Source organism: Rhinatrema bivittatum, chromosome 2, assembly GCF_901001135.1.
Source record: "Rhinatrema bivittatum chromosome 2, aRhiBiv1.1, whole genome shotgun sequence".
NCBI lineage: Eukaryota > Metazoa > Chordata > Amphibia > Gymnophiona > Rhinatrematidae > Rhinatrema > Rhinatrema bivittatum.
The window spans coordinates 427,349,944-427,362,852 of record NC_042616.1 but is presented as its reverse complement, the minus strand read 5'-3'; positions in this window follow the sequence as shown (position 1 = coordinate 427,362,852).

The following is a 12,909-nucleotide window of genomic DNA, read 5'->3' as shown; positions in this document are numbered from 1 at the left end:
TATTGTAAACCAGCGCGATGTGCTCGCACGAACACCGGTATATTAAAAGCTGTTAAATAAATAAATAAATAAATCAATCGTTTGAGTGCACGATACAATACAAATGCCCCCGATTTATTGTCAGGGGCATTTGTATTGTATCGTTAAATAGGGCATGGGAATTATTTGGGGGAGGGCGGGAAAACCGGCACACCAAAACAACCCCTAAACCCACCCAGACCCTTTAAAACCAATTCCTTACCCTCCCCCACCCTCCCGAACCCCCCCCAAAATGTTAAAGTACCTGGTGGTTCAGTGGGGGGGGGGGGGGGGGGGGTCCAGGTGCAATCTCCCGCTCTCGGGCCATCGGCGCCATTTTGGCTGCCACTAATTAAAATGGCGCCGATGACCCAATAAAAAAAAAAACCAACCGACCCTTTAAATCGACCCCCCTTAGCCTCCCCCACCCTCCCGACCCTTTTTTTTAGGGAGGTCCGCGCCGCTAAAAAAACCCCAAAACACCCGACCCTTTAAATCGATCCCACCCTCCCGACCCCCCTAAAACCTTTTAAAATTACCTGGTGGTCCAGGGGGGCCTCGGGGAGAGATCCAGGGGGGCCTCGAGGAGAGATTTCCCATTCCCAGGCATCAGCTGTTCTAAAAAAAAATAGCGCCGATGCCCCTTTGCCCTTACCATGTGACAGGGTATCCATGCCATTGGCCAGCCCCTGTCACATGGTAGGAGCACTGGATGGCCGGCGCCATCTTTAAAGATGGCGCCGGCCATCTTTACTCATCAGCCCCTATTATACTATACTCTATAATTGGAAACGATTCCAATTCACATATCTTAACGATCAGATTTCCCCCCCCCCCCAGCCGAATCTGATCATTAAGACAATCTGGCACATGATTCACATCTCTAGAAGTTAACACTTCGGATGTCGGTGTGGGGGGCTGTATTGAGCCAAACTGGAGACTCCAAATCCCTACATCCCTGCTCTTTCTTCTCATGACGTTTCTCCCTGGAAGAGAAGTACTATGGGATCGGAAATAAAGAGCTCTTGGCTATTAAGCTAGCATCCGAGGAGTGGAGACCTTGGCTCGAAGGCACTCAATATCAAATAACCGTATTCACGGACCATAAAAATCTAGAGTATCTTCGCCATGTGCAATGTCTTAACTACAGACAAGCTAGATGGTCCTTATTCTTCAATCGCTTTGACTTTGTGCTTAAATATCACCCCGGAGACAGAAATACCAAAACCAATGCTTTTGTCATGCTCCTTTCTCTCGGAGGATGTGCCTGAAGAACCTCAGCACATAATTGACCTGAAGAAAGTCATCTTGGCGACTACACATTCTGTGCCCACTGGTAAGACCATCGTGCCTAAACACCTCAGGAAGAATTTGCTCTTTTGGGTGCACGATTCCAAGCTGGCTGGCCATCCTGGTCAACGCCGCACCCTTGCAAGATCCAGAAGTTCTATTGGTGGCCTACTATCAAAAAAGATACACTATCCTACGTGGCATCTTGTACCAACTGTGCCAAACAAACCTGCTTCTGGCCAACTGTGGGGATTGCTGCAACTGCTGCCAGCTCTGGAACAGCCCTCGTCACACATCGCTACTGACTTTGTAGTAGATTTACCCCTTTCTGGAGGAATGAATACCATCTGGGTAACAGTCAATCGCTTCAGCAAGATGGCCCATTTTGTGGCGCTGCCTGGCTTACCTTCAGCCTTGGAGCTTGCGAAGCTCTTCATATCGCATATTTTTCGCCTTCACGGCCTACCAAAACACATGGTCTCAGACAAGGATCTCAATTCACGGCAAGATTCTGGAGAGCCTTATGCAAGCTATTTGACATCTCTCTAGACTACACTTCAGCCTATCATCCGCAATCAAATGGCCAAACAGAAAGGATGAATAGAACCTTAAAACAGTTCATTCGAGCCTACGTGAGTTGACATCAGAATAACTGGGCTGAACTGTTAACTTGGGCTGAATTCACCATCAATTCTCATCCAGCAACATCAACTGGATCAACACCTTTTGAAGTGGTATATGGACGTTCACCAACACCGCCACTTCCACTGAAGCTCTCAGTGACGTCCCCAGCAGCTCAATCTACTGCTGATGAAATCCATAATTTGTGGACTCAGACGAAAGACATGTTAATTAAAGCGAGTGACCGTGCTAAGAAGTTTTATGACACTCACCATTCTCAAGCGCCTGTCTTCAAACCTGGTGACAAAGCCTGGTTATCCACCAAACATCTCAGACTGAAGTTACCCTCCACTCGATTTGCTCCTCGCTACGTTGGACCATTTCCAATCCTCCGATGTCTTGGCAACATCACTTACAGTCTGAAGCTACCACCCAGACTAAACATCCACAGCGCTTTCCACGTTTCACTCTTGAAACTTTTCATACTCGGTGAATTCTCTTCCAAGACTCAGAAACCACCTGCCATCAATGCAGAAGATGACCTAGAATATAAGGTCGAAGTTATTCCTGATGTCCGAAGACAAGGCAAAACATTTGAATACCTTCTTTCTTGGAAGGTTTTGGCACTGAAGTAAAGAAGTAAACTCTTGGGAGCCTCAGGCTAACATCCTTGATAAAGAAATGCTCCATCAATTTCACCGCACGCATCCTTTGAAACCAAAACCTGGTACCCGCAGAGGAGACCACCCTTTGAAGGGGGTAGTGTCACGACTGTCGCAGCCCGACGTCTCCACTCTGCCCACCTTATCTTTTTTGCGACTCCTTCCGTGGTTGATGGACTTCTGGCTGCCGCGTCGTCTATGTGCCATCCTCTCCGGCATCCCCGGTCCAGCTTGGGCACTGCATCCTGCCATTTAATGTGGATAAGTGCAAGGTGATGCATATAGGGAAAAATAACCCATGCTATAATTACACAATGTTGGGTTCCATATTAGGTGGTACAACCCAAGAAAGAGATTTAGGCGTCATAATGGATAACACATTGAAATCGTTGGTTCAGTGTGCTGCGGCAGTCAAAAAAGCAAACAGAATGTTGGGAATTATTAGAAAGGGAATGATGAATAAAATGGAAAATGTCATAATGCCCCTGTATCACTCCATGGTGAGACCGCACCTTGAATACTGTGTACAATTCTGGTCGCCGCATCTCAAAAAAGATATAATTGCAATGGAGAAGGTACAGAGAAAGGCCACCAAAATGATAAGGGGAATCGAACAGCTCCCCTATGAGGAAAGACTAAAGAGGTTAGGACTTTTCAGCTTGGAGAAGAGACGGCTGAGGGGGGATATGATAGAGATGTTTAAAATTATGAGAGTTCTAGAACGGGTAGATGTGAATCGGTTATTTACTCTTTCGGATAGTGGAAAGACTAGGGGCACTCCATGAAGTTAGCATGGGGCACATTTAAAACTAATTGGAGAAAGTTCTTTTTTACTCAACGCACAATTAAACTCTGGAATTTGTTGCCAGAGGATGTGGTTAGTGCAGTTAGTATAGTGGTGTTTAAAAAAGGATTGGATGAGTTCTTGGAGGAGAAGTCCATTATCTGCTATTAAGTTCACTTAGAGAATAGCCACTGCCATTAGCAGTGGCTATTCTCTAAGTGGTAACATGGAATAGACTTAGTTTTTGGGTACTTGCCAGGTTCTTATGGCCTGGATTGGCCACTGTTGGAAACAGGATGCTGGGCTTGATGGACCCTTGGTCTGACCCAGTATGGCATTTTCTTATGTTCTTATGTTGTCCAGGTACCAGAGGGCATGCATGCCGCGCGGCCCTGCTTCTTATTCTCTCTTTGGCATGAACCTCAGGGGCATCCCCCTGTGATGACATCATGCATCCCGGATACAAAAGCTAGCTAATCAGGTTAGCAAGGGATTTCCTTACAGATGGGATTCGCTCTCCATACTTAGCTATTCTGCCTCTCCAATTTTTGGACTTTATCCTAACGGGGTACCCGCTCCTCGGAGGCCTCTCTCATTTCTTTTAGGTCACTATTAGGAACTGGTACTCGCTGCTCGAGGGCCCATGTTCCCTGTCTCGCTGCCTGAACTTCTCGCTTCTGCTTGGAAGAAACCGCTGCCTACATCATCAGTGAGTTACCAACTTTATTTCCTCAGAGCCGTTTCCTGGAACCAGGTACTTGCTTCTCGATGGCCTGCCTCTATTCCAGCTTCTGTGTCACCTTCCGGGAGAAACTGCTGTGTGAGTAACTTTACCAACGAAGCTCTATACCAGAACTCTGTGTATGCTCCACTGTACTCACTATCTCAGTTTTCTCCACTTCAGCACAACCATAGAGGGAATCGCTGTTCCAGTATCCTGAGGAACCCTAAGCCCAGCCGGGCTTCATCTCTACTCACTACTGCCACCTCTGGTGGCTTCTCAACTCTGTCTAATAAAAGATATAACTGTGTTGTGTGTCCCAAAGGTGAGCCTGACCTGTGGCCCCTCACGGGACTTCCCCCCATGGGCATGGTCCAAGGGTCCACCCAAAACCTAACAAACAATAACATATATCTGCCTCTCCTTTGGGAACCCCGACTCCTGACCCCCCTTCCCCAGGATTACAAATCACCAAAAGGGCTAGATTCTAAGAGAGAGCCCCTCCCTGGCCCTCTCTGGTGATGACACCAGCACCGCACTATGGAGAAGGGGGGGCATCATTTCATTCCTTGCCTCAGAAGGTGCCCTTGAGCTGCCCCTGATTAGCAGTGTGGTTGGAGTAGTTTTATTTCAAGAAAGGAAGGAGGCTCGCTATTGGAGAGCCCAAATAAGCTCCCCTGCCTGCTATAGTGGGACATTTGAGATGATTTGGCCCTGTCAGTGCCCTCCTTATTTTGAGGGGCACAGTCTGAGCAAGGAGAATCTGAAGAGTGGGTTTGTGTTTTGAAAAAAGAATGGGTTCTGTGTTTTGTCTGCTCCCATTCTGGAAGAGCTCCTACCACTGCCGATGAGGAGTGGGACGAGGTTGCTGTGCTTTGCACCCAGACAAGTGATGTGTGCCTGAACAGAAAACCAACATGGAGAAGGAAATCCCCAGAATCCTTTGTTTTTCTTTAGCCTGCCTGGGCTGAATGAACTCTGTGACTTGCTGAGCATGACTTGCAGAATTTCCCTGGATATCTGTAAAGGCAGTCAAGCTGGCACCAGATAGGTGAGGCCTATTCATAGGGTCACAAAGAAGAAACCAATGGCGGGAACGTAACAAAGGAGAAACCAACGGCGGGAACTTCAGGCCATACGAACACTTCAGAGGCACTCTTTCTCAGGGGTTTTTTATAAACACAGCCATGTGTTAATTACCTTGACCAGTAAAATTTTAACAGAAGAAAGGACTATCTCAAGAGTGATGGCAAATGAGCCACACCTGGGGGGAAGTAATCAGGGCAGTTCAGAGATAGTCACATCATGCTGTTGCCATGACAACCTCTGTAAATGATTCTTTGGGCAGTCAGGCAAGTCTAGAATCTTCCACAATATTGTATGTTACCTATAAAAGAAGGAACACTTCCTATATATGATGAGATGCTGGTAGTCAGTGTGTAATTGTTCAATGCTGCTCCTCCAAGGGGAGGAGCTAGCAATTTATAATACTCTGTAGGCAGAGCTAATGGTCTGTAGTTGGCTCCCACAGAGTGGTGGTCTATAGCAGTGATTTTCAACCTTTTTTGAGCCGCGGCACACTTTTTACACTTAAAAAAATCCCGGGGCACACCACCAACCAAAATGGCACAAAATGACACTAAAACAGTACATATTATACATATGTTTAAAAATATAGATTCTAAATGTATCTATACTCATTCAGTGTGAAACCTGGGCCTGTTTCGATGAACACAAAAGGGATATCCTGGCAGGAATGGTGGAAAGACACACACGAAGCTCTTCCTCAACAGTTCTCAGTCTCTCCCTGTTTTTAGTTTTTATGGCAGTCAAGCTTGAGAAGCCCAGCTCACATAGATATGTGGTTGAAAATGGGAGCAATGTCAAAATAGCTTTGTTGGCCAGAATGGGGAACTCCTTGGCAACAGATAACCAAAAACTGTCTAAAGGAAGATCAGCAAAGTTTAGCTTTAAACCGCGATCTTGCTTCAGTTCAATGAGTTCCTCTTGCTCCTTTAAAGTCATGTCCTTTCCAGCAACGGATAATGAACTGTATGGGTCCCTAACCCAGTCAAGGCATTCTGTGAAGGCTGAAGAGAAATAAAACGACAATTTCTCCTCAAGAGTTTTCAAATGTCTGCCAATCACCTCGCACATTGCAGCAGTGTTGCCATCATTCAGTTTCTCGGTGAGCGGGAACATCTGAAGGTTGCCACCCTGAACATGTTGTTGCCAGAGCTGCACCTTTAAACGGAATCCGTTCATTTTATCAGTGCTTGTAAGCAGGTTTTCATTTCGGCCTTGCATCCGTGTGTTCAGTTCATTCAGATATTGAAATATATCAGCCAGGTATGCCAGCTTTGTACACCACTCATCACTTGCAAGCAGCTTTGAAAAATCGGACCTCTCGTTTGTCAGAAATATTTTAAGTTCCTCTCGCAACTCATACACACGGGCCAGCACTTTGCCGCGTGACAGCCACCGGACCTCCGTGTGGAGCAATAAGATTTTATGTTCCGCTTCCATTTCTGTACACAAAGACGCAAATAAGCGACATCGCAAAGGTCGCATCTTCACAAAGTTCACTATGCGCACAACATCATCCAACACATGAACTAGATCTGCTGGTAAGGTCTTTGCAACGAGGGCCTCACGGTGCAAGAAACAGTGGGTAACAAGAACATCTGGGTTTCTTTCTTTAACCCTACTTACAAAGCCTTTGATGCGCCCGACCATGGCTGCGGCTCCATCAGTGCAGACACCTGTGCAGTTTTCCCATGTAAGCCCACTTTTATCAAGATATTCCGATGTGACCTGGAATATTACCTCTCCTGTTGATTTTTCTGGCAGTGCCTTGCAAAATAGGAAGTTTTCTCTAATGGCTTCTCCATCCACAAAACGCACATTGGCCAACAGCTGACAATGTCCACTGATATCCGTCGACTCATCAAGTTGCAAGGCAAATTTCTTACTGATGCGCACCTTTTCCAAAACAACTGTTTCAATGTCAGCAGACATGTCATCAATCCGTCTGGAAATTGTGTTATCAGAGAGAGGCACTTTAGCTATCTCTTTGGCTGCGCCAAGCATCTCATTTACAATAGCTTTACAAGCTGGTAGTATTAATGTTTCTGCCACAGTGTGAGACTTTTTTGATTTAGCTATGAGTTCAGCAACAAGGTAGCTAGCTTTGAGGGCTCTCTCATTTACCTGTGTGCTTTTTCTCAAAAAAGTTGCTTCTTTCTCATTGTTTGTACGTAAGCGTACAAAATACTCCATCGGCTTGTTTTGAACGGAAGAGTGTTTCGTTTGGAGATGGCGTTTAAGCTTGCTTGGCACCATGGCACTATTGGATAGCTTCTCACCACACACCAAGCACAGTGGTGTTGGTGCTGTCGCATCCCCAGTGAAAGTAAATCCAAATGAAAGATAGCTTCCACTGTATTGCCTTGAGCTCACCGTCTTGTCTTTTTTCTTTTGTCGACCTCTCATACTAGGGCCTTCATCTAGGTCAGAATTGTGTCCAGGGTCCTGTTCGGCATTTGCCTTTTCCATTCTCAAATACTTCTCCATCACTGCTGAGATAGTGTGCGCAGCCACACACTAAAATAGAAGAGTATTACATTATCTGCCACACTTAAAGGACCTCTGCCAAGCATATACTGCAATATAAAGGGGTACAATGAGAAATACTATGGTCATGAGGCCAGAGTACAAGTACCAGCTCGGTGATGTCATTAAGTCGCGCGAGCGTTCAAAGCTCGCGCATGTGTTATTGTACACGGCTCCTACACTGTAGGAAGCGTGACTGCGCATCGTAGGGGAACAAAACACAGGGGCAGGGCCGGTGCAAGGGTATTAGGCGCCCTAGGCGAAACGTCAGCTATGCCGCCCCCCCCCCCCCCCGCCTCCACACACAATTAACTTACATTGTGCATTAATGAAAATAACGAAGTCTGTATTTATAACAGAACACTTATTTGACATTTTTATGCCATGTAAACCATTGAGATGATTTGTCTTATCGACGGTATAGAAACTCTTTTATAAATAAATAAATAAAAATATATAAAATAAACATAAACCAAAGCTATACTTGTTGCTCAAACAAAAAAAGCAGACACATCACATAATATTAAATAATTAAAATGGCAGTCAATCAAGAAAAATGAACTTAAAAAGCCATCTTTACTTACCCCCTCCAGCAGCTCTCTTACTCTTCTTCCATGCAGGCTGTAGTACACACCAGAAGCAGCAGTAGTGGCTAAGCTCTATACCAGGGGTCAGGAACCTTTTTGGCTGAGAGAGCCATAAACGCCACATATTTTAAAATGTAATTCCATGAGAGCCATACAATATGTTTAAAACTAAATACAAGTAAATGTGTGCATTTTATGTAAGATCACACTTTTAAAGTACAATAAGTCTCTGAAAATATTACACCAGGCCTTAAGACACCAATACATCTCCTATTAGGAAAACGGACCAAGTCAGGCTGCTATAGAGTCCTACACAGAAACAACACGCCAGCAGAAAACCTCACCTGAATCACGTGCTGTCCCTCACCTAACATAGAATAAAGAGACCAAAACGCATAACAAGAAGCATGCAGAAAAAACTGAATTGGAAACTGCAACAAGCCAGAGTCTCTGTATGCAGTGTAACAAAGGAAAAAAGAAACATCACCCATCCTTATAAAACAAATCAAGAAATATAAAATCATCAGCAGTAAAACTGTACTAACAAAAAGAACATATTTCGAAACAGCTGATGAGTGGAATATCCAATAATTAAAAACTCATATAAAACATTTCCAGATACCAACAAAATATTTAAAAATAGCAGACACAAAGACCCAGTAATGAAAAATAATAAGGATACAAAAATTTCTGCATACCTGGGAACATTTGATATCCAGGTGTCCTGAGATTGTTCTGAATTAGCAGGAGGTGGGGTGGTTTGCTTGGAACTTTCTCCTCTCTCAGTCACATACCAGCGCTCTCTCTCACACTGGCTCTCAATGACACACCTATACACACATGCTCTCAGTACTCACATATATACATGTTTTTTCTCTCTCATATAGGCTCTTAATTACACATTTACACACATGCTGTCTATCTTTTCACGCTTACACACACACACACACACACACACAGGCTTTCAATCACATAAATACATGCTGTCTTTTTCTCTCACACACAGACTCTCATTCACATGCTTACAAACATGTCCTCTCTTTCTCTCATTTACACACAGGCTCTCAATCACATACTCACATGCTCCATCACCTAAACCAGCTGTCAATCAGACACAGACACACATGATCTCTCTCTTACTTATACACACAGGCTCTTAATCATACATACACATGATTTCTCTCACACACAAAGGATCTCAATCATACACACATACTCTTTCACACAAACTTACACATACAGGTTCCCAATGGTAAACTTACATTCATGCTCTCTCTCTCACAGGCAGGCTCTCAATCACAGACATACTCTCTTTCACATACACAGGCTCTCAATCATTCACATACATGCAATCTCTCACTCACACACACAGGATCTCAAACACACGTGCTTGCTCGTTCATTCACTATCTCTCTCCCCCACCCCGGGAACTAGCAGCAGCAGCAGCCTCCTCCCAACGCTAACCTCTTCATTTTCAGCCCTCGCGGAGGCGGAGTCCCATCGGCCGCGGTTGAAACTCCATTTTCCTCCGAGCCGCGCTGCAGTCTTCTTCCCGTCGGACACTAGCGTGGCCTCTTCTTCCCGCGCAGGCACCGGCGTGCTCTCTTCTTCCCGCGGCCCGGAAGAGGAAGTGGAGAGCATCGGGTGCCTGCGCGGGAAGACTCCCGCGCAGGCACCCGATGACTCCCGCGCAGGCACCCGGCTGACTCCAGTCGTGCCCAGCGTGCTCTCTTCTCCTCCCCCCCCGGAAGAGGAAGTGGAGAGCATCGGGTGCCTGCGCGGAAGAAGAGACCACACTAGCGTGGTCTCTTCTTCCCGCGCAGGCACCCGATGCTCTCCACTTCCTCTTCCGGACCGCGGGGGGGGGGGGGGGGGGCGGGAAGAAGAGAGCACGCCCGGTGCCGCTGACTCCAGCTGTCCTGCCGTGTTCCGCCCGGGCTGACAGCAAAGGACTCACATGCTTGAAAGCGCGGCTCTCTTAATTTTACCGGGGCAGTGCCGCCCCCGGGAAGCTGGCGCCCTAGCCTAGGCGACCGCCTAGTTCGCCTAGTGCTTCCGCCGGCCCTGCACAGGGGGCACTATAGTTTGGGGAACTTTCCCCGCTGCACACCCGACCATGTGTCGCGGCACACTAGTGTACCGCAGCACACTGGTTGAAAATCACTGGTCTATAGGATACCGCTCATAATGGAATTTGAGAATCCCTGGGCCCCAATTTCATGGGGTTTTTCTATCGGTTTCGGGAAGCCCCCGATTTCTGACGAGTTTGAAAATATTGTACGATATTTTCAATTGTCAGAAAAACGATTCACATCCCTAGTTCTCACTACCATCAGAAATGTCTGCACAGGGAGCAGAATTGTGTGCTGTAGCATGGGTATTCATGAATTGTGCTCTGGTTCCCCTGACAGTTTTCACTGCTTCATATTATATATATTTTCATCTATTAATGAACACTTAAGAAAATGGAATAGTAAAGGCTTTGTCTCAGCTACTGGAGTACCTCTCTTACATTTACAGACTTTGCAGCACAAGAGATTACTAAATAAGATTGTCAATTAGCAGTTAAGGAATGTGTACAAACTAGAGCACAAAGGGAAGAAGTATTACAAACAGTGCAGAAGCTGCATGAATTTATAGGGAACTGGAAAGCTGCAGCTGTACCTTTAGCAAGAAGGCAGGCTGGGTACACCCAGCTGGTACTATTATGCTTTAAATGTTTTAAATTTGATATTACATGAGTTTCACTGGCCTATGCACAACAGTGCACAGCCCATGTACTAGCATGTGGGTTCCAAATTTACAAAAATTTTGTTCTTTGTGACCAGGGCTGGAAAATAAACTATGGTTAGAAATGTTTCTCAATATTTGTCATTATAGTGATTTGTATGCTAGAGAAAAGAGTAAAGGAGCTGAAGATTTAACTAAACTCCCAACTAAGTTATATTTTAAGAAGATGGAGGAATTAAATAAACGGAAAGAGGGAAAAGTGTTTCTAGATAGAATAGCTGCTGAAAAAGTATGTGGGGGAAATGGATTTTAGATGATGTGGAATATGGAACCAGTGGAAGTAATCCTTGGTGGATGTGAATCGGGCTTCGGACAATTGAAAATATCGGACGATATTTTCAAAATCGTCAGAAATCGGGGGCTCCCCCAAAACGATAGGAAAACCTCACGATATTGATCGTGGGGGTTCTCTTATCATTTTGAGGGAGGGCGGGAAAATCGGCACACAAAAATAACCCCTAAACCCACCCCGACCCTTTAAAACTAATCCCTTAGCTTCCCCCACTCCCCTGACCCCCCCAAAAAAACTTTTTACAGGTACTTGGTGGACCAGTGGGGGTCCCTGGAGCGATCTCCCGCTCCTGGGCCGTTGGCTGCCACTAATCAAGATGGCGCCGATGGCCCTTTGCCCTTACCATGTGACAGGGTATCCGTGCCACTGGCTGGCACCATCTTGTGCTCCTACCATGTGACAGGGGCTGACAATGGCACCGGTAGCCCTTGTGACATAGTAAGGGCAAAGGCTATCGGCGCCATTTTGAATACTGGCAGCCGACGGTTCGAGTGCAGGAGGTCGCTCCTGGACTCCCGCTGGACTTTTGGCAAGTCTTGTGGGGGTCAGGAGGGTCCCCCAAAACTTGCCAAAAGCCCCTGGTGGTCCAGCAGGGGTCCAGGGGGTCCGGCGCCATTTTCCTTACGGAAAAATGATTCAACTGCAGGAGGTCGTTCCGGACCCCCAGGGACTTTTGGCCAGCTTGGGGGGGCCTCCTGACCCCCACAAGACTTGCCAAAAGTCCAGCGGGGGTCCGGAACGACATCCTGCAGTCGAATCGTGTTGCCGTACGGCCGGCGCCATTTTCCGTACGGAAAAACGATTCGCGGTAGGAGATCGTTCCGGACCCCCGCTGGACTTTTGGCAAGTCTTGTGGGGGTCAGGAGGCCCCCCCAAGCTGGCCAAAAGTCCCTGGGGGTCCAGCGGGGGTCCGGGAGCGATCTCCTACGCTCCTGACGTCGGGGGCAAAAAAACAAAATTGCGCCGGCGCTACCTTTGACCTGTCATGACAGATCAAAGGTTGCGCCGGCGCCATTTCTACAACGCACGGAGGTCCGAGAGTAAAAGATCACACCGGGACCCTTCCTCTGGACCCCAGGTAATTTAAGGCATTTTGGGGGGGGGTTCGGGAGGGTGGGGGATTTATTTTAAAGGGTCGGGGTGGGTTTTAGGGTTGTTTTAGTGTGCCGGTTTTCCCGCCCTCCCCCTTCCCCCGATTTACGATTTTTTGATGATAAATCAGGGGAATTGTTATTGTATCGTGGCTCTAACGATTTTTGACGATTTAAAATATATCGGACGATATTTTAAATCGTCAAAAAACGATTCACATCCCTAGTGTGAACTTCCTTCTTGTCAATGTTTGTATAAGCAAACCTAATATAAATCCTGCACCTCCAGTTCTGTAAATAGATATACAGACCCCCTCCTCCAGCAAGCGGGCAGTGCAGGATATTTCCCCATACACCTCACTATACAAAAAAAAGTATTCAAATTCTGGTGTCATCTAAGTAACAGTAACTACCAGGCACATTGTGAATTAATACAAAAAG